We start from the raw sequence: 22,551 nt of genomic DNA, 5'->3' as shown, positions 1-22,551 counted from the left end.
ACGGGACGGGGGGGAGGGGATGCGGGAGGGGGGGCAGGGCTCTCCCCACCCCTCGAAGCCGATGGCAGGAGCTCCCAGCTCAGAGCAGGGGGCCGGGCTGGGTGCCCGGTGAGCTCAGGGCTATGGGGGCCCTGTTCTCTTACCCTTGCTCACTGCACCCGTCCTGGAAGCGGAGGGGGGGCTGGCCCGGGGATTTCTCCCCATCCCGCTGACCTGTCCAGTCTCGCTGCTCCCTAGTGCTCCCCCGGCCGCCTGGCCCCGGGGCTGCGTCTCGGCTCCCACGGGGAGCTCTGTGGGGCAGGGCCTGGCTCTGGCTCTGGCTCTGGCTCTGCATCTGTCCAGTCCCTGGCACCATGGGGCCTGCCCCATGACTGGGGCTCCCAGAAGCGACCATAACTCACACCGTGAATCACAGCCACACCCCGCTGTCCTCACAGCCCACACGACCCCCAGAACAGTCACGGACCCCCCAGCCCCACCGAGACAATCCTCTGAACAGCACACCGCCCTGTGCCCCACTCACACAGATGACACACACACACAAGGAAACACCTCCATCCTCACCCCTCAGCCCCGGGATCAGCACAGCTCCACACCCTAGTCTGATAATCGCCTGCCCTGGACAGAACATCCTGCCTCCCTTGCCCCCCTCACACTGCAGATGGCACCATGACAGACAGACAATAGCAATCAGATTCCATCCACTCACAACACCCTGACTGCCTGGCACATGCCACCCGCCCAGCTCCACCAGGAGCGTCCCCCTCAGGACCCCAGAGGCAGTACACAAATGCCCCACACTGGCAACGTCCCCTCACCAACTCACACCCACAGCCATCCAACCCCGGACCAGTCACGTGCCACACGACAGCAGCCGGCAGGCAGGGCACTAGGCAGCGCCCGCAGGGATCAGGCCCCGGAGTCCGTTGCTGCCCCATGTGAGACGGAGTGAGCAGGACTCCTGGGTTCTGTTCCCTGCACTGCCAGACTTGCCGGCGCCTCTGCGCAATGGGGCAGTGACTGACCCTCAGCCAGGGGGTCCTGGGTGTAGTTGGTAGGAGCCAGGGGTAGGCCCAAGTGACATCTAGGGCTCCCGTTCCATATAGCAACCTGCCGGCTCCAGCCCCGTGAACTCTGGGCTCAGGACCTGCCCGTAACCTCCGGTCCCGTTCATGGCAGCGAGCAGCCCCACCCAGAGTCAGCAGCCTGGGAACACACTGCCCTATATAGCCAGCTCCCAGGCTCTGGCACGGGAGGCTGGCTGCCTGGGGCACCGAGGTTTCTGTCCTGCCCGGGAGGCTCGGCCCTGCTGTGAAGCACGTGAACCGCGCTGCAACGTCCATGCTGTGGGGGCGCTTGGACCTGCCAGGGCCTCCCGCCCACCTAAAGAGGGTGAGGAGCCCCGGTGGGCCAGCCTTTATTCCCCCTTGGTCCCACGGCCCACCAGGGACATCAGTTGGCAGCTCCTTCATGGAGCCGTGAGCACGGGTGTGTACCTGGCGCAGTTGACACCCATGCCCAAGGCCTGCCCCTTCTGCAGCGTGAGGGAGAACCTGGCGCACGCCTATCTCGAATGTGCCAGGTTTCAGCCCCTATTCCGGCTCCTCCAGAACCTCTTGTTGAGGTTCTGGCTGCACTTTTCCCTGCACCTGTTCCTTCATGCACAGCCCAGCCATGCCCCATGAAGTCATGAGACCTCCTGGTCAACCTCCTTCTGGCCCTGGCCAAACGCTCCATCTACTCCCAGGAGGAGGGTGCAGGACGAGGGGGGCTCTGTGACTGTGGGGCCCATTTCCGTTCCTCCCTCGTCTCACGTATCCAGGCCGCGTTCCGCTAGGCAGCGTCCGTTGGCTCCCTCCACACATTCGAGGAGCAGTGGGTGCTGTCTGGGGTCCTCTGCTTGGTGTCCCCACTCGGTACCTTCGTTTTTAGCCTCTGACCTCCACCTCAGGCCCTGTTTTTCTCATTTGTCATCCCCCATAATCACTTGGCCCCTGGGTCCTGTGGTCCCTCCCGCTTCCCACTGGTGCTCGGCACAGCCAGGGCTTGGCGCAGACAACTCAACCAGACGTGTCAGAGACGGGGAATTGCGAGCCGTTACCAACTGGGCTTTGGGGTCATCCTCGGAGGCAGCATGGGCCCAAGAGACTCACGTCTCCTCCCCCGCATAGCCAGGCCAAGCCCGTGGCCCACGTCTGGGCTGGAGCAGCAGCTGCTCCCAATGCACCGCAGATGTGAGTGCTGCTGCCAGAGACCCCAGCAGCCTGCACAGCTTTGCCTAGGCCTTGGGGGAGCCAGCGAGCTGGACCTGCCGGTGTGGGAAGGGACGGGGAAACCGTCACTTCTCCACCCGGCCCCAGCCCTGAGTGCTCGGGCCCGTGGGGAGAGGCGAAGGTGCCCAGCCTGCAGCTCGAGTGCTATATTTACCCGCCTGCGGGCCGGGGTCTCGGTCTCTCCCGGCATGTAACACAAGAGCCTGTTGCCCCATTAGAATCCGAGGGGCTGGCACATTCCACGGCAAAAATAAATCCCAAGCAGCGTGGCAGGGAGCGGGGTAGGGGCAGCGGTGACTGACTGGACAGCTGCAGGGAGCACACATCCCAAGCAGGCCGGGCTGGCCGGCCCCAGCACGCGAAGCACCCCGTGCAGCCGGCACTAGTCCTGCAGGCCCAGCGCTGCCCCTGCCTGAGCCAGGGCTGACGGGGCCACCGGGAAGCCCCCATCCTCCGAGCCAGGACCCACCACGGAGCCGCTGCGCTAGGACAGAGCATTGTGGGCCAGCCCAAGCGAAGCCCTACAGCAAAGGGCCAAGCGCCCCCAGCCCCCTCATGCCCTGCTGCTCTCTAGCTCTTCCGTAGCCCCCAGCCCATAGCACCAAGCTCAGCTGGCCCATCATGCAGGCCCCCAACAAGCCCCCTACTCTGCCCTAGGAGGAGCCCCCGGGGTGGCCAAGCGGCAGAGAAGCCAGACAGGTTAAGGCCATGTCCTCACCCGGGGCGGGGCAGAACAGCCCCTCTCTGCAGGGTGCCTGGGGATACCAGGCAGATGTACAGAGGGATGCGGGGCTGGCGACACTGAGAGGTCGGGAGGAGGGCCAGGAGGGCGTCTCCAATGGGTAATTCACTGCCTGAGCAGGTAAGAGGGAAGGTTCCCTCCTGGATCAGTAACTGGTAAATGACAGGGAAGAAGGGCAGGAATAACTGGTCAGTTTTCAGACTGGAGAGAGGGAAATGGTGTCCCCCAGGGTCTGCACTGGGCCCAGTCCTATTCCACATAGTCATAAACGATCTGGAAACGGGTGAACAGGGAGCTCGCAACATTTGCAGATGGTACAAAACTGCTCAAGATAGTTAAGTTCCAGGCAGCCTGTGAAGAGCTACAAAAGGATCTCCCAAAATTGGGTGACTGGGCAACAAAATGGCAGATAAACAACAAGGAGTCTGGTGGCACCTTAAAGACTAACAGAGGTGCCACTGGCTCCTCGTTGTTTTTGTGGCTACAGACTAACACGGCTCCCTCCTGAGACTTGATAAAACGGCAGATGAAATTCCATGTTGATAAATGTAAAGTGATGCACATTGGAAAACAATCCCAACTATACAGATACAATGATGGCTCTAAATGAGCTGTTACCACTCCAGAAAGATCTTGGAGTCAGTGTGGATAGTTCTCTGAAAACAGCCACTCAATGTGCCGTGGTGTCAAGAAAGTGAACAGAATGCTGGGAATCATTAAGGAAGGGAGAGATAATAAGACAGAAAATATGTTGCCTCTATTTAAATCCATGGTACGTCCACACCTTGAATACTGCGTGCAGATGTGGTCGCCCCATCTCAAAAAAGAGAGATTGGAATGGGAAAAAGTTCAGAAAAGGGCAACCAAAACGATTAGGGGTGTGAAACAGTTGCCATATGAGGAGAGATTGATAAGACTGGGCCTGTTCAGCCTGGAAATGAGATGACTAAGGGGGATATGCTAGAGGTCTATAAAAGCATAACTGGTGTGGAGAAAGTAGATATGGAAGTGTTATTTACTCCTTTTCATAACACAAGAACTAGGGGTCACCAAATGAAATTAAGAGGCAGCAGGTTTAAAACAAATAAAAGGAAATATTTCTCCACACAATACACAGTGCACTGTCAACCTGTGGAACTCCTTGCCAGAGGACGTTGTGAAGGCCAAGACTATAACAGGGTTCAACAAAGAACTAGGGAAGTTCCTGAAGGACAGGTCCATCAGTGGCTATTAGCCAGGCTGGGCAGGGATGGGGTCCCTACCTCTGTTTGCCAGAAGCTGGGAATGGGCGACAGGGGCTGGATCACTTGGTGATCCCCTGTTCTGTTCACTCCCTCTGGGGCACCTGGCAGTGGCCACTGTCAGAAGACAGGACACAGGGCTGGACGGCCCCTTGGTCTCACCCACTCTGATGTTATGTTCTTATCCCTGCACCACCCCAGAACCCACTACCAGGAATTGCTGTCAGCCTGCCCATCGCTGGGCACACGGATAGGGAGAGATAAGACTAACACCGGGTCACCCTGCTCCAAAGGCAGCACCTTGGCGGGTAGTAAGAAGTGCAGCTGGCTGCAGTGCATGACTTGTGGAACTCCCTGCTGCAAGATAGCATTGAGGTAAACCCCAGGCAGAGCAGGCCAGGTCCTGACTGGCAGAGCCCTGCCCCACTGAGTGCCAGAGACAGGTCAGAAAGCCCTGGAGCACTGTCCTGGGAAGGGTGCAGGGGGTGAGGGCTCTGGCTGGGGGTGCAGGCTCTGGGGTGGGGCTGGGGATGAAGGGTTCGGAGTGCAGGAGGGGGATCAGGGCTGGTGCAGAGTGTTGGGGTGCAGGGGGTGAAGCCTTTGCCTGGGGGTGCAGGCTCTGGGGTGGGGCTGGGGATGAGGAGTTTGGGGAGCAGGCTGCCCCAGTGCTGGGGCCAGAGGACTCCCCGCCAGCCCTCCCTTGCCAGCAGCAGGAGCTCTGGGGCCAGGGGAGCAGCCTCCCTGCATGCCCCAACCTGCTCCCCGCCCACCCACTACCTCTCTCCTCTCCAGGGCCCTGTGGCCACACGGCCCTTTGTAGCTGGCTATGCAGCTGCACAGCCTAGAGGGGACCGAGGGCCCCGGACAGCAGGCCAAGGCAAGTGTACTGCGCAGCCAGAACACCCAGGCTGGGTCCAGCTCCAGGGAGCAAAGCTGACGCAGCACAAGTGAGGGCTGCTATGGGGGGGCTGGGCCGGCCGGAGAAAGGCAGGACTAACCTGGAGTCGGGGGGGGATTGGGCGAAGCTTCTGAGCCGGCTTTTGTAGGTGACAAATCTGAGGAGCTGTCACAGATTGAAGTGTTACTAGAGGAGGTTTTGGAATTAATTGATAAACTCAACATTAACAAGTCACTGGGACCCGAAGGCGTTCACCCAAGAGTTCTGAAAGAACTCAAATGTCAAGTGGCGGAACTATTAACTAAGGTTTGTAACCTGTCCTTTAAATCGGCTTCAGTACCCAAGGACTGAAAGATAGCTAATGTAACACCAATATTTAAAAAGTGAGCTAGAGGTGATCCCGGCAATTACAGGCCAGTAAGTCTAATGTCAGAACCAGGCAAATTAGTCGAAACAATAGTAAAGAATAAAATTGTCAGACACCTAGAAGAACATAACTTGCTGGGCAAAAGTCAACATGGTTTCTGTACAGGGAAATCGTGTCTTACTAATCTATTAGAGTTCTTTGAAGGGGTCAGCAAACGTGGACAAGGGGGATCCAGTGGACATAGTGTACTTAGATTTCCAGAAAGCCCTTGGCAAGGTCCCTCACCAAAGGCTCTTACATAAATTAAGCTGTCATGGGATAAAAGGGAAGGTCCTTTCATCGATTCAGAACTGGTTAAAAGACAGGGAATAAAGGGTAGGAATTAATGGTAAATTCTCAGAATGGAGAGGGGAGGGGTAAACTACTGGTGTTACCCGCACAATGGGTCTAGTCCTAGGCACCAATCTATTCAAGCTTACTCACAAAATGATCACCAGAGAAAAGGGGTAAACAGTGAGGTGGCAAAGTTTGCAGCATGAATAAACTGGAACGAACTCGGGAAATGTTCTTCAAGTTGCCTCTAAAAATGACTAGTGTTTGTGCCTCAAGTGGTCCCCTAAGGCAGTCTTAAGTATCTAGTGGGAATAAAGGTGTGTAATTGCTGGCAGAAGGAAGGGGCCTGCCCCTAAAATGCCTGGCACTCTGCTCCTGGCCCCTCCCCTGCAAAGATGTCGACTGGAAGGCGTGTTGGAGACCAAAAGAGATCAGGTGACCTCCTGCCCGGGAAAAGGGGGATGAGCAAAAGGAGGGGCTGAGGGGGTTGTTATCGGAGCTGGCTGGGGACGAGGCAGTGAATTGCAGACGCAGTAATTGGGGGTCTGGCTTCACATGTCTCCCCCAGAATGGACCCAGCAAAGAGGGAATCCCGGTTCACCTGTAATCTATAAGCTCTGGCTTAAGACCCCTCTGTTCCTGTCATCTAACAAACCTCTGTTTACTGGTGGCTAAGAGTCACGTCTACTGCAAAGTGAGGGTGCAGACCCTAGCATAAGCTTCACCCGCGAGGTAGAAACCCCGCTGGTGGGCTCGCTGTGGGAAGCGCACGGAGGGGCAGAGGATGCTGGATGCTCCAAGAGAGTACCCCAGGACGTGAAAGACGTGTAGCGCTTGCCCATGACAAGATCTGCTCCAAGGGAGAGGACTCCCTCTTAAAGTCCTGCCTGAGCTTTGTGGGAAGCAGTTCCTAGAAGCATAGCGCCCGGCGGATCCGTGATCAGATGAAGATACGAAACGCATGCAGATAAGCTTAAACAACCAAAAGCAGACATGAAGAACTTCGAAACAGAATCTCACAAAACTAAGTGATTGGGCAGTAAAAATGGCAATGAAATTCATGTGGCTAAATGTAAAGTAATGCACATGGGAAAAATAGACCCCAACTATACATACAATATGATGGGGGCTAATGTTAGCTACAACTAATCAGGCAAAGATCTTGAGTCATCCATGGACAGTCTCGGCATAGATCGTCCACGCAGTGCGCAGAGGCGGGTCGAACGTGGAAAAGCAAACAGAGTTAAGAAGCATTAAAAAAGGGATAGAGAATAAGACGGGAGAATATCTTATTGCCCGTATAGAAATGCAGTGTACGCGCCCACATCTCGAAATACTGTCGTAAACAGATTGTGGTCTCCCTGGAATGATATAGGCAGTGTAATACAATATCCCATAGGTGACAGGGCCAGAAAGAGCTAATTACCCCCCAGGCTGACCTGCCCCAGGGCCGAGCTTTAGAGCCCGGTTAGGAAGATCTGTCAATAACCAGAGCTGGGAAATGCAGCCGCATTGGTAGAGGCAGAAGGGGAGGTGTTAGCTCAGGGCTTGGGATGGCAGCAAACAAGGCTTGTCTATCGCTAGAGCTTTGAGTCAAAGATCAAAAAAGGAGTATTAACATTCAGGAAGATACTTGAGAGAAATGGTATTATTGTCTCTGTGTCTCTTTGCAGGTTGTGGTGACCTGTATCTGACTGTTCAATGGATAAATTACCCTGCGCTAATTGCCAGGATGGTTGGGAGAAGGAGAGTTCAGCCCATTGTTTTCTCAGGCCAAGAGGCCGCTGGAAATGTATAAGAACCTGGGACACGATCCTGCTTCATCTCGGATCTGCTTTGGGTTTCAAGAGGGGGAAACCTTAAGCCACAAGGATTGAGATCCCCAGTCACTGACTGGAGCCACCCTGAATATGGACATTGGACTGTAACCTCTGGACTATTTCTGAAAGGACTTTTGGCAACTACAAGCTCATCTCTGCTGTGTCTGAACCTCAAGAATTGAATTCAAGTCTATCTGTAGATTGATCTGTCAACCAACTCTCTCTCTCTTTTCTTTCTTAATAAATTTTAGTTTAGTTAATAAGAACTGGCTGTAAAGCGTATTTTGGGTAAGATCTAAGTTATCATTGGACCTAGGTTTGTGGCTGATCCTTTGGGGTTGGAAGAACCTTTTATTTTATATGATGAAATAAGATTCTCAGGAATCACCATCATCTCTGCTGTGTGTGTCTTACCGGAGGCCTGAGGCTGGGCACTTGAAGGGAACTGCAGGGTTTGGACTTCTGTAAGCAGTGAGGTATTGTAGGCTGTTTGGGGCTGGTTGGTAAATCTAAGTATTGGAATAACCAACAGCTTCTAGGGTTTGTTTGTCCTGTTCTGTTTGCAATTCACCCTAATTGAGTGACCTCAGCTGGCTCCCACGGGCAGCACTGTCACATCTCCTCATCTCAAAAAAGCTATACTGGCATTAGAAAAAGTTCAGAAAAGGGCAACTAAAATGATTAGGGGTTTGGAACGGGTCCCATATGAGGAAAGATTAAAGAAGCTAGGACTTTTCAGCTTGGAAAAGAGGAGACTAAGAGGGGATATGATAGAGGTCTATAAAATCATGGGTAATGTAGAGAAAGTGAATAAGGAAAAGTTATTTAGTTGTTCCCATAACATAAGAACTAGGGGTCACCAAATGAAATTAATGGGCAGCAGGTTTAAAACAAATAAAAGGAAGTTCTTCTTCACGCAGTGCACAGTCAACTTGTGGAACTCCTTGCCTGAGGAGGTTGTGAAGGCTAGGGCTATAACAGTGTTTAAAAGAGAACTGGATAAATTCATGGTGGTTAAGTCCATTAATGGCTATTAGCCAGGATGGGTAAGGAATGGTGTCCCTAGCCTCTGTTTGTCAGAGGATGGAGATGGATGGCAGGAGAGAGATCACTGGATCATTGCCTGTTAGGTTCACTCCCTCTGGGGCACGCGGCATTGGCCACTGTTGGTAGGCAGGACACTGGGCTGGATGGACCCTTGATCTGACCCAGTATGGCCGTTCTCATGTTCTTATGGTGCTGGCGGTGCTCTGGCCCCTTGTCCTGAGGGCAGCCAGGGAGGAGCCGGGCAGGAGTTCAGTCCCACCAAAGGGCAGGGCCCAGGCACAGGAGAGAAGAGAAATCGGCAGCACCGGCTCAGGCAGGAGGGCAGCTGGCAGCGAGCTCTGGCCAAGTCCAGCCAAGCGGGGAGCAAGCGGCAGATCCTTGGGGCGCTGAGCATGCCCATGGACACTGCCACCGGAAACAATCCCCTTGGTCCATACATCCCATGTCACGCCCAAGCGAGACCCTGCGCCAGAGAGCGACAGCGCCCACCAGGCCAGGGGATCGGGGAACAGAGCACGCCTGCAAACCACAACCACTGGCAGGACAAGACAGTGGGGCCGGGGGGCCAGCGGGCGGGGGGGTCAGGGAGAGGAGCTGGCACAAAAGGGTGCCTGGCGTTCAGGTGTGGTTAGATTTGAGGCTGAGCCGGAATTGGAGGCACCCTGAGGCTGTCTCCAGCCAGCTGGGGTCTCGCCCTCAGCTCTGGAACCCGACGCACTGGAGATGCTGATAAATTCAGATTCAGAAAGAAGCAAGAGAAATCACAAACGGGGCTGGGGAGACAGGCGCTAGCTGGGTCTCGCTGGCTCAGCAGCGAGTGGGGGGACCGCGGAGTGGGCATGCAAGGAGCTGAGGGGGTGACCCCAAAGGGAGGAAGGGGCAAGCTGCATGGCAGGGCCCTTTCCCTGGCACTGAGGTTATCTGTGCCCAGAGAACAGCAACTTCTGCCCCACGCAGCCTGCAGCCCAGGTGATGATGTGGGTGAGACGGCTGGAGAGTTTCAGTTTGGAGCTGGCTGGGGAAATGGAGGGGAGCCCAGACGGGCTCTGACCTCCCAATGGGGCTCTGGCCTCCCTGTGAAGTGGGGGGTGCAGGACCCCCTGGCTTCCCCAGAACCCCGCTGGGGTGGACTCGCTGTGGGAAGCGCATGGAGGGGCATATGCTGAATGCTCCAAGGAGAGACCCAGGAGGTGAAGCCGTGGGAGCTTCTTGCCCTGCAGACAGTCTGCTCCGAGGGACAGGAGGCTCCCCAGAGTCCTGCCTGGCTTTGTGGGGAGCAGTTCCAGAGCATCGCCCGGGGACTCCATGATGGGGGGACAGAAAGACAGGGCCCTGGGCAGTAACTGGGGGGGGATGGGGAGACAGGAGGACAGGGCCCTGGGCAGTAACCGGGGGGGCGTGGGGGACAGGAGGACAGGGCCCTGGGCAGTAACCAGGAGGGATGGGGGGACAGGGCCCTGGACAGTAACCGGGGAGTGGGGAACAGGAGGACAGGGCCCTGGGCAGTAACCGGGGAGAGGGGGAGAAGAGGACAGGGCCCCGGGCAGTAACCAGGAGGGATGGGGGGACAGGGCCCCAGGCAGTAACTGGGGTGGGGGCCCAGGGCAGTAATGTGGGGGGACACGATGGGGCCCATGTGCAGAAGGTGGCACTGGAGCCCTGGCACTCAGGCAATGTCTGGCCCTGCAGCTGACCCACTCTAGAGCCTGGGATGGGTGCTGGCCAAGGGCCGGGCAGCCCCCCGGGGCAGGCGTCACTGGGGCCAGAGCAGGCGCAGCGAGGAAAAGGCCAGGGCCAGGGGGAGGCCAGGGTCTGGGGCGAGGTTCTGGAGGCTGGGGGGGGACGTGTATCCATGTGCCCCCTGCCCCCAAGGATTTACCCTGCAGCCTGGGAAGGCGGCGGGGAGAAGTAAGCAGAGTCCACCCTAAAAGAAAAGTACATACGAAGGAAGATCAAAGCCAGGTCCCAGGCTGAAAGTCACGCCTGCAATTGACGGGTGATCAATCACCAACCTCAGAGGCAGTGACACAGCAAGACGTATAGACTAGTAAGCAGAGTCCACCCTAAAAGAAAAGTACATACGAAGGAAGATCAAAGCCAGGTCCCAGGCTGAAAGTCACGCCTGCAATTGACGGGTGATCAATCACCAACCTCAGAGGCAGTGACACAGCAAGACGTATAGACTGCCGACGAGGCAAGATGCTCCTGTTAACTCCTGCCTAGAATGATTCAATGAGATGCATGTGCATTCTAATTGTCTTCTCTCTACCTTTTAATTATATGGAACTTGTCTGATTGCTTCACATTCAATTCTACTAACACTGCCTAGCACTTGTAACTTCAGTTTCTCACTGTTTGGCCATTACTTGTAATGCAAATCCCCAATCTTTAAAACGCCTCACTCCAATTTTGGTAAAAGTTTCCTCCAACCTTTCCAGTATTGCAAACGCCTGCTGTAATCTTAGTTTTAGTTGTAGATGTGTGACCTGAGGCACTGTATGGAATGATGGAAATCTCAACCTTCCTAAGCTCCCAGGCTGTTCTCATGATAATAAAGTTCAAAACCCCAGCGGACTGAAGATGCACAAGGAAGCCCTAAACCAAAAGTAAGCAGAGTCCACACCTAAAAAGAAAAGTACAATGGAAGGAAGATCAAAGCCACCACGGTCCCATGCTGAAAGTCAGCGTCCTTCATATTGACGGCGTGATCAATCACCAAACCCACGACGGGGCTCCAGTGCCACAGCAAGAGCCAATCCGGAGGATAGACTCCGGGATTCAAACTAATAGCCCGGATTCAAACTAAAGCCCACACAAAGGATGGGTGAGATGGGAGACTTTAGAGAGTAACGTTCTGCTGCCAACATGGAAGGACATCGGTGCAGGCCCAGCAGAGACCCAGCTCGTCCTTGCGCCTGGCTTTCCTGGCCAGTTACCGCCACAAGCTACGGACCCAAGCTGCAAAATCAAGCCACGAACTCAAGCTATGTCCAGCAGCAGCTGCAGAACATCTGATGGGGGTGTGTGTGTGGGTGTGTGGGGATTAGGTATAATGTGTGTGTATAAGGATTAAGATATTAGTGATTGGTCATAAATCAGATTGTTCTCATAATAAATGGGGCATCTTTGTCTTGCCCCCTGAAAAGATCCTGTGTAGTTTTGTCTGTATTACAACTCGCCCTGTCCTGGATCTAGGCACCCGGCGGCTGCCACTCACTGAGCAGGACCTGCCAGCCTGGCCCACGCATCCCACAGCGAGAGCCACAAGCTCTGCCCTGGAGCTGGGCACATCGACACCCACCCTCCCCTTCACCCTGTTCAGGCAGCCCCTCAAGTCAGTCCACGGGGAGAGCCGGGGGTCCCAGCCTCCTGCCTGCCACTTCGGTCTCATTCAGCCCAGCCAGGGAGAGCATCAAAGGCACCAGGGTCCACGAGGGCGGAACTCCCAGCTGGGTGTGCGGGATCCTCACGGTGCCCAGATGTGAGTGATGCCCATGGCACAGGGCCGGCAGAATCAGGCTCCCCGCTGTCCCAGGCCAGACCCAGCCCAGTCAGACACACACCGGCAGGGGCATGTCTCCGGGCATTTGCCCCAGCAGGGCATTCCCTACATCTCCCTTCAGCTGCCCCTCACGCGGTGAATCTCCACCTCCGTCAGCTGGGGGCCCACAGTTGAAAGCGGGGGGTGGGGTGGCGAGAGGAACCCCCAACCCAGCACCAGCCTCCCCAGCTCTTCCAGTAAACAGCACTGGCATTGGCCTGGCTCCCGCTCCCTCGCCTCCACTCGCTCTGGCTACCGCAGCTCCCTTCTCCGCAGCCTCCTGCCCTCCCAGCACGGGCAGGGCACGGTGCTGCCCCCTTCTCGTGCCCATTGCACTGAGAAGCACCAGGTCCCGCCGGCCCCTGCACCTCTCAGGAGCTCAGTGCCCGAGCTCTCCATGGACTCCACTAGCCCCCGCCCCGCCTGCTGCCCCTTGCTAGCCCCAGGCCCTGTGCAGACCCCTGCATGCTCCACGCAGCCCCGGGGCCCCCTTCTGAAGCAGCCCCTGCTGTAACGTTGCCAACCCGGGAGTCTCAGGAGTTAAAGCTCAATCTTGAATTAACAATTACAGCACATGCTGAAAGCTCCAGGCCAGTCCGGCCAGGATTGGCACCCCAGCTGCGGTGACGGCTTTTCACTCCATGCTGCCGGCAGGCCCGGATCTCAGCGAGAGCAGCCAGGCAGGACGACTTTCAAAGCTGGTGTCAGGGAGGGCATCCCAGCTGCTCCGCTCCTCAGAGACGCGGCTCCGAAGGGCCACCTCACCGGGTCACCCGCTTATAATCCTGAGTGAAGGCAACTGCACCAGGCCAGCAGGAACCGTGTCAGGGGCACCAAGCCAGCGTCACCCGGAGCCGCACGGGCGAGGGGGGAGCCAGGCACACACAGCACCACAGGGAGAGCCATCCGCCTCCGTGCAAGGTGCCCCCACCCATGACAGACCAGGCGTCTTCCGCGTGCCGTGCACAGACAGAGCTTACAGTAACAAGCCCCCTCGTGACCATGCACGGTCCCCCCCCTTCCCCCACACTGCACACATGGTCCCCACATGACACAGGACCCCCCACAGCCCCCCACACACTTCCCCCGCACTGCAGGCATGATCCTCCCATGACACAGAGCCCCCCAGGGCCCCCACTTCTTCCCGCACACTGCAGGCACAGCCCCCCCCCGCTACCCCCACACTGCACGCACGGTCCCCCCACAACACAGGGCCCCCCACAAACTTCCCCCACACGACACAGGCCCCCCTATGGGCCCCCAGAAACACTACCCCCACACTGCATGCATGGTACCCCCAAGACACAGGGTCCCCCACAGTCCCCCACACACTTCCCCCGCACTGCAGGCACAGTTCCCTTATGACATAGGGCCACCCATGGCCCCCTCCCACTTCCCCCGCACTGCAGGCATGGTCCCCCCACAACACAAAGCCACCCACGGTTCCTCCAGCTTCCCCCACACTGCAGGCATGGTCCCCCCATGACACAGGGCCCCCCAGGGCCCCCACTTCTTCCCCCACACTGCAGGCACAGCCCCCCCTGCTACCTGCACACTGCAGGCACGGGCCCCCCACGCCACAGGGCCACACACGGTCTCTCCGCACTGCAGGCATAGTCACCCCACAACACAGGGCCCCCCACCCCCACTCCCTATGACACTGTGTGAGGCATGGTCCCCTGCAGTCCACCCCACAGTCTCCACAGTATAACACGCCCCCCCTCAGCCTCCTCAAGGCAGTACAGCCATCCCCTCCCCCACTAGATCTAGAACAACCGGGGCTCTACCAAATTCACGTCCATGTTGGTCAATTACTCGGCCACAAGATTTTAAAGATCGTAAATTTCATGATATCAGCCATTTAAATCTGAAATGTCATCGTGTAACTGTGGGGTCCTGACCCAAAAAGGCGTTGGAGGGGGACAAGGTTATTGTAGGGGGGGTTGCAAAACTTCAACCCTTGCGTCTGTGCTGCTACTGGTGGTGGCGCTGCTTTCAGAGCTGGGCAGCCGGAGAGCGGCGGCTGCAGGCCGGGATCCCAGCCCCGTAGGCAGAGCCACCACCAGCAGCAGCGCAGCAGCGAGGCTGGCACAGGATGGGGCATTGCCACCCTCACTGCTGCGCTGCTGCTGGTAGCTCTGCTTTCAGAGCTGGGCAGCCGGAGAGCGGCGGCTGCAGGCCGGGATCCCAGCCCCGTAGGCAGAGCCACCACCAGCAGCAGCGCAGCAGCGAGGCTGGCACAGGATGGGGCATTGCCACCCTCGCTGCTGCGCTGCTGCTGGCAGGGCACCGCCTCCAGTGCTGGGTGCCCGGCTAACAGCTGCTGCTCTCTGGCTGCTCAGCCCTGACGTCAGCGCAGAAGTAAGGGTGGCAATTCTGCAACCCCCTACAGTAACCTTGTGACCACCCACCCCCGCAGCTCCCTTCTGGGTCAGGCCCCCAATCTCTCCCCCCTGAAATCAGTGCAGTACAGGGTAGACGCACACAAAGGACCAGATCTCACAGGAGGAAACCAGATTTCATGATCTGTGACGCATTTTTCATGGCTGTGAACTTGGCAGGGCACGAAGAATAACCCTGTAGCACATGGTGCCCCCCATCCTCCCAGCGCCAGGCATGCTCCCACCTGCCCCACAGCGTAGCAGTGTGAAGCCGTTTCCTCTTCCCCTCTCTCCACTGCAGCGCCCGCCCCCCAGCCCTGCCCCAGGTGGGCACCCCTCACCTCTTTCCTTTGCCCGTCTTTGGGCGCGGCAGGCCTGCGATGGCTCTCTGCCAGGGTGCTATGTCCCTCCCACAGGCTGACCCTCACCACAGGGAGCTCGGTGCAGCTGAGCTAGGACCCTGTCCCATTGCCCATCTCCTGAGGCCAGGCACTGCCGGCAAGGACACCCCAGGCTGCCCTCCCTTGGGCTGGGACTCTGAGCTCCTGCCAGCAGACCAGGCCCAGCGCAGCCTCTCTAAGCCCCACAGGGAGCCTCCAGGGAGGGGCAGCACTGCCAGGGCCTGTGCCACCCTGGGAGCCGAATCCCCTGGGGTCCCCAGGCAGCGGGCACAGGGGTATTCCCCACATGCTGTCAGGGACCCTGTGGGGAGGGACAGGGACATAGGGGCGTGAAGCAGCGCTGGGGATTGGAGGCCTGGACCCTCCCCAATCCTGCCCCTTCACGTTGACATGGCGACAGCAGTGGGGTCAGCAAGGCAGAAGCTACCCCCACCTGTCTCCACAGCAGCCCCCATTGCAGGAGGAGTCACCGGGGGGGCATGACTCCTAACCCTGCCATGCCCCATTTGCTCACCAGGCTCCCAGCTGCTCGGCATGGCAGCACGGCCCCAGTCCTGCTCCTCACCCCGGCTGCAGATCAAAGCCCAGGCGCTGGGCCAGGCAGGCGGGCGGCAGCCAGGTCCCGCGCTGGGAAGGGGGCTGCGCCGGGCAGTGCTAGGCCCACCTGTGCTGGACTGGCCCTTATTCGGAGGTACACCAAGGGCCTGCCAGGATCCCCGAGCCAGGCAGGCCGGGGTCCTTCTCAGCCAGCCGCACCCCCTGCAAGCCCCAGACCGCCAGGGGCTGGCTGCCCCGGGATCACAGCACACAGTGCCAAGCAGCCCCCCAGCTGCCTGCTTCCCTGACACCCAGGGGGCGGCCAGTGGCATGTGCCCCCTAGGAACACTGGGCACAGCAAGCAGCTGACCACTGGGCACCACTCACTGCAGGGTGCCCCTCCCCCACCATAACTGACCACTGGACACCACCCACTGCAGTGTGCCCCTCCCCCCCTGGAACTGACCAATGGGCATTGCCCACTCCAGTGACACCCCTCCCCCACTGGAACTGACCAATGGGCACTGCCCATTGCAGTGACACCCCCTCCCCCATGGTGACTGACCAATGGCACCACCCACTGCAGTGTGCCCCTCCCACTCTGTAACTGACCCAATGGGCACCACCCACTCCAGTGACACCCCCTCCCCCACGGTGACTGACCAATGGGCACTGCCCACTGCAGTGACACCCCCTCCTCCACGGTGACTGATCAATGAGCACCACCCACTGCAGAGTGCCCCTCCCCCACCATAACTGATCAATGGGTATGGCCCATGCTGGTTCTGGCCAATGGGCTCTGCTGTCTGGCACTTGTCTCAGCCCCCCTGTGGGTGTTAACCCCCACCCCCCATGGCACCCGGCTCTGGTAGCTCAGGGCCGGGGGGGCACCATGAGGTGCAGCAACCTGGCTGGGACTCAGATCAGGGCTTGGTGCACAGGTCTTAGCCAGCAGCGGGGGGTGGGGGGCTCGTTTTCCAGAAGGCCCCCCTGGGCATTGCTGCTCTAACTGGGGCAGCTCCATGTGGGGCTCAGCTGGCCCCACCCCCCTCGCCGTGCCAGCTGGAAGGTGCATTGGGGCTGCGGTGTCTGGCTGGCACCGCATGCCACTGGCTTCCCCAGTAACTGCTGCACCGCGCTGTCTCTCTCCTGCCCCAGCACTTGGCTTTCAGCTCCCTGCACCGGCCTCCCAGGTCCCCTTCCCCCAACCCAGCTCTCCCAGTCTCTCACCACAGTCGGCCGCATGGCTTCCCCATGCCAGCGCCTCGTCTGCAGCCCCATAGGGCCACATTCACCAGTATGACAACAGGCCTCAGCCCTGCCCCGGGCCAGCTGCTCCATCCCCACACGCTAGCTGCTCAGAGCTCTCCTGGGGCATCGCCTACAACGTATGGACCTGTGGCTGTGGTGCAAATTCACGTGGCAAAGCTCGGCTCCGGCAGTTCCACTTGGATACCCAGTGTGGCCGTGTGGCTGGTAAGAGGTGTTGTGTCCCACCCCAGAGGCAGCTGCATCGGGCAGGGTCCCCTGTGTACACACACGCTCACCCCTGGCCTCAGATCCTGCTCCCTCCACCTTACCTTCCATATCGATGATGGCCAGCACAGCGCTCGTCATGGCCTCACCCTGCTCATTCTGGGCCACGCAGGTGTAGACGCCGGCGTCCTCCAGCTTGCTGTCGCGGATCCACAGGGTGCCGTACTCCTCTCCCCGTGGGGGGATTTGTGCCTTGTTTTTGTACCAGCGCAGGCGGGGCAGGGGGCTCCCAACCACAGCCACTCGCAGCCGAATGTCGCAGCCGGTGCCAATGGCTGCGTTCTTCAGCTTCCGCACAAACACCGGGGCTGCTGGGCGAGCCGCCCCCGCTTCGGGCACCGTCGTGACCTTGGCGCGCTTCAGGGGGATGCCGGGACTTGGAGGGGCCACTCCAGGCCTCTCCAGTGTGCGTGCCAGCCCCCCGGCCTCCTCCCCAGATGTGCTTTTCTTGCTCTGCGCCTGGGCTTGGTGCATGGCTCGTGGCCGCTGAATTCAACCCTCACTGGGGTTCCCGTTGCAGCCCTGCACCCTGCCGAGCCTGTCCCCAGGGCCCTGGACTCAAGGCAGCTGCAGCTGGACCCCCGGGCAGCCCCCACGATCCGTTTCTCCCTCTTGCCGCACAGCCTAGTGCTTGGAGCTGCCCCTGGCCGCTGGGCACATGCCGGGGGGCGAGAGGAGGAAAGGCCGCTGCCCGGTGCAGGTGGCGTTCGGTTCGGTGCCTGCCCAGCCAGACGAAGCCCCGAAGGTCGCAGCTCCGGGGGTGAATGCAGGGTTATTTTTAGGCTGGGTCTCAGGTTGCTGCCTGCACAGTGGAGCCAGACGTGCAGAGGGGGCCCACGCCGCACGCCAAGCCGGGAGCTGCACCGTGCCGAGATCGACCCCCACTCCGCTCCGTGACCCAGCACCTGCTCCTCTGCCTACCTGGGGCGTGGCTTCCTGCAGCCCCCGACCCCTGCTGCAGGCTCCCTCTGGCCTCAGACCTTGGGGTCCCCCCCAAGCTCTGTGGAGCCCAGCAGAACCGAGCTCTGTCTGCCCCCTCTCCTGAAGAGCAGCTGCCTTCTGATGTGTCACATTCCTTGGCCTGCCTCCCCCACTCAGAGCCGAGTGCGCGGACCCGCACAGCTCAGCTCCACTTGCAAAGATAGCCGGGGCCCCGGGCCTTTCCATATTAGCCGCAAGGCCGAGGGAGCCACTGCGGCCCAGCCCCCTGGCCGGCTCCGAGAGGCAGCTGCAGCCGCGGGAGACATGTGAGGGGAACAGACACCGCATGCTCCCTGCAGTGCAAGGGCCCGGCTGGGGAACACAAGTGCCAGGCCAGGCTCCACACGTCTTGCTATGCCAACCCTCACACCCCCAACACCTACTGCACGGGCGGGGCTATCTGTGCGCTGGGGGTGGGGGCCCTGACTGGGAAACCCAGCGCTCATGGCAGCTTTTCCCATTTCCCCCAAAATCAGCCAGTTTCCCTGGCCAGAGTGGCGACCCCACAGCCTTGCCAACCACAAGGGATCACAAATCCTGAGTCAGACCCCCAGGAAGCCTGAGATTAGCCCCAAAGTCCAGAGTTTTCAAAAACACCATCAAATTATCTGCTTAGTTGGGCTTGGCTTTTTCATTCCCCTCGATGTCTCTGCCAGCGCGTGCGAGCATTTCACGTTGGAAAGTGAACAGTTAACACACTCGCAGGTGCAGGCTCAGTCAGGGCTGGGAATTAAAGCTGGCAATTAGCACCCACGCTCCACAGCCCCGCTTGAGCCTCCACTCTTCCAATTAGCTTTCAGCCATCGTGCGAGCTGCTAAGTTCTGTCCATGTAAGACTGTGGGGAGAGCCCTAGCACCTCGCTACCTGCTGCAAACACCCTCCCCAAGTAGCTTTTATGGAAATAGATCTTGTCAAACAAACCCGATTTCACTCTTCAATGAGCTTACAAGTCTGCCTGATAAAGGTAACTGCACAGACATAATGGACTTTGACTTCTGTAAGGCATTCGGCTTGGTACAGCATGACTTTTTGATTAAAAAGCTAGAACAGTATAAAATTAACATGGCCCACAGTAAATGGATTAAGCGCTGGCTAACGCATAGGTCTCCAAATGTAATTCTAAATGGAATATCATCACTCAACATGTTTACTTCTCAGGGGGTCCCACCGGGATGGGGTCTGGGCCCTGCGTTATTTAATATTTTTAGCAGTGCCCTGGAAGAAAACCCAAAGTCATCTCTGAGGAAGTTTGCAGCAGACACAGAACAGGTAAAGAATAGGGACAGAGCGACCTGGATGGCTTGGGAAGGCAGGCACATGTCGAGCTCTGGTCTAGGGGCAGAGCTGCCGGCTGGGCATACAGGGCGGGGGACTCTCACCTGGGAAGCAGGGACTGAAAAAGATTTTGAGGTCATGGTGGAGAATCAGCTGAATATGAGCTCCCAGTGCGATCCTGGGCTGCAGAAACGGGAATCTCAGGTAGGAGCTGAGAGGTTCTTTTACCCCTGTCCTTGGCTGCTGGAATTCTGGGTCCGGTTCTGGGGCCCACAGGTCAGGAAGGAGGTTGATAAATTGAAGTGGGTTCAGACAGAGAAGATGGATTAAAGGATTAGAAAACTACTAAAGGTTAGAAAACATGCCTCTAGCTAGACACAAGAACCCAGTGGATTTAGTATAACAGAGACGCTTAAGGGGTGACAAGGTTGCCTTCTGTAAGGACCCATATATAGGGAATACAGGACACCGGACTCTTCAATCCCATAGCGGAAGGTCGAACATGATCTCAGGGCTGGAAGTTGAAGCTACACAAATTGTGTCTGGAACGAAGTGCACATTTTTTTGCACGCACGCAAGAGAAAGAGAGAAAGAGAGAAACCCACAGCTAGGACAGTGTGTTTGCCTTCAGCAGCTCAGGCACGGTGACCAGTGCAGTCTCTGTGAGAAGCCTTTTCTTTCTCTTATTTTTATGAGATAAGAGATGTGTCCCTGTGATCAGTGTAATGAATATTCAAGAATTATAGATTATTCAATGTCATGGCTTGTGGGGGAGTCAGGGCCCCGCACTCCCACTCCCTGCGATTCCCCGGGACTCTCAGCCAGGCAGTGACACGGAAGGTTTATTAGCCAACAGGAGCAGTCCCAAGCAGGGATTGCAGGCAGGGCCGGCTTTATGACCCGGGGGGCCGATTGGAATACTCAGCAGTGGTCCGGGGCCTCGGCGGCACAGGGTCCGCTCCGGGTCTTCCGTGGCACAGAAGGACCCCCCCACCTCCGAAATGCTACCGAAGACCCCCGGAGCAGGGCCCCCTTAGGTGTGGATGCTGGGCCCTCTTCGGCACAGGGCCTGATTCTGGGGAATCAGGGGAATCAGTGTAAAGCCGGCCCTGCTTGTAGGTACAGACAACAGGACCCCCTTTGTCAGGTCCATCTTGGGGGGCAGGGAGCTTAGACCCCAGCCCTGGGGCTCCCTCCATTTCCCCAGCCAGCTCCAAACTGAACCCCCACCAGCCATCTCACCCAGCCCCTCCCCCAGCCTTTGTCCAGTTTCCCAGGCAAAGGTGTCACCTGGCCCCACTCCCCTCCTGAGCTCAGGTTACAGGCTCAGGTCCCGTCCCTCCCCTAAAGTCACCCCCTGCTCTCCCATCCCCCATGCAGACAGGCCCAGTAAAACTCCCATGGGACAGTCCCAGATCTCTCTGCCCCTCCCTGCTCCGTCACATTCAAAGATTCAGAAATATGGAAGTATCAGTCTTAGCCTGAATGTGCTGTGTGACAAAGACTGCTCGTTGAACTGAAGGTTACGTCTCCGTGGGTAATAGCCTCTGAATTCTTGCACAAAGCCAACCCGGCTCAGTTCTGAAGTCAAACCACTTACATATGAGAGGAGAATCTGGTTTCTCTTGCTTTCCTGGCTCATGCTATTGGCCAGCGTGATACTGTTATTTTCAAAGGAGAAAACGAATTCTCCCAAGCTGCAGCTGATGCTCCAAACCACAAGCCCAATATAAACATTTCCAGAATACACGGGAAAGCCTCCGTCACTGCTTGGCATCACCCACAACGTCTTCAAATTCTCTGAATTTCTCTTATCAGGGGTTTAAATCCAGGCATTTGAACTTCCCCTTCCCGATCTCTAATCCAAGCGAGTCCCTCAAAGCTGCAGCGAGCCGGGTCCCACGACGCCAGGAGATGGGTGGGGCTGATTGCCGATAACTGGAGCTTTTCTCCAAAAATCCCCCTGCAACTCACCACTGGGTCCGTCAATCAATTCCTGGTCAGTCTGGGACCACTGGGGCTCGTTTGGATTTGGGGATCCTGAGACGTGCCCAGTGACGTGGCATCTGAAGAGTTGGGGGCAAGGCCTGTTTGGTGGCCCGGTCACAGTTCGATCGTGGTGCCATCCAGATGGGGGGGGGAGGGTGTCACCACCTGCCCTGTGACCCCCCCGGCTGCCTCACAACACTTTGCTATTGTAGCTCCCTGCCCGGGCCGCTCACAGCCAGCCTGGCAGCATGCAGGGCACACCCGGCCCCAGGGAGTGTGTGTCGCTCCAGCCGGGGGCCAGGCCCAGCCTGGGTGACCCCAACACACACCCGGTCCCCAGCTTTCTCCACCCTGGGAACTCTGCAAGGTCCAGAGAACCCCCCGGGGTCCCTTGTTCCTGTAGACACAAACGCACAACCAGGCCCAGTGACTGCCCTGGCCTGAAAACACCCGGCCCCTCACGCTCGGCCCCTCACGCCCGGCACTGCGCCGGCTCACAGGAAAACAAAATAAATGTATTAACAAGGTAGACACAGGAGTGTGTTCAAGTGGAAGGAGGGACACAAGAAAGACTTACAAGTAAAACAAAACAAAGTGAAGCAAATGCTTCTAAAAGTCTAAAACGTCATGTAGCAAGATACAGGCTTCGTTCCTGATGGTTTCTCTCCTGCCAACCCCGACTTTTCCCTCAGTCCCTTCCTCAACACACATAGCCCTTGGCTGCAGGACCCAGATTTCTCAGCTCCCAAGAGTTCGGCGCCCTTGTGTCTGTCTTGTGATGGAGGCCAGAGACGGCTTCTCTCCTTGCTTGTATCATCCAAAGTTCAGTGACCTTGTTTCAAGAGGCAGGTGACCCCAACCGTGGGGTGTCCATCCCCTGGACCGTTTCTGTGTCAATGGGGATCCCCCCTTTGGTTGATTCCACCATGTTTATTTGCCCTCAGAGCGCTGTGCGGGCCCCTGCCTGGGCAGTCGCGTACCAGCGAGGATCCCCAGTGCCTCACCGAGCGTTAATCCTGGTGTTTCATATCATTGTGAAGCTATGTGTGTGTGACGGTGCTGCCCGGGGGAGCCAGCAGATGTCACTCAATCAGGGTGAGCCGCAAACAGACCAGGGCAGACAAACCCCACAAGCTGGTGGATCTTCCAGTATTTCGATTTACCAACCAGCCCCAAACAGCTTCTCTA

The sequence above is a fragment of the Chelonoidis abingdonii genome, chromosome 10 (genome assembly GCF_003597395.2).
Source record: "Chelonoidis abingdonii isolate Lonesome George chromosome 10, CheloAbing_2.0, whole genome shotgun sequence".
In the NCBI taxonomy this organism is placed as follows: domain Eukaryota; kingdom Metazoa; phylum Chordata; order Testudines; family Testudinidae; genus Chelonoidis; species Chelonoidis abingdonii.
This window is presented reverse-complemented; position numbering follows the sequence as displayed.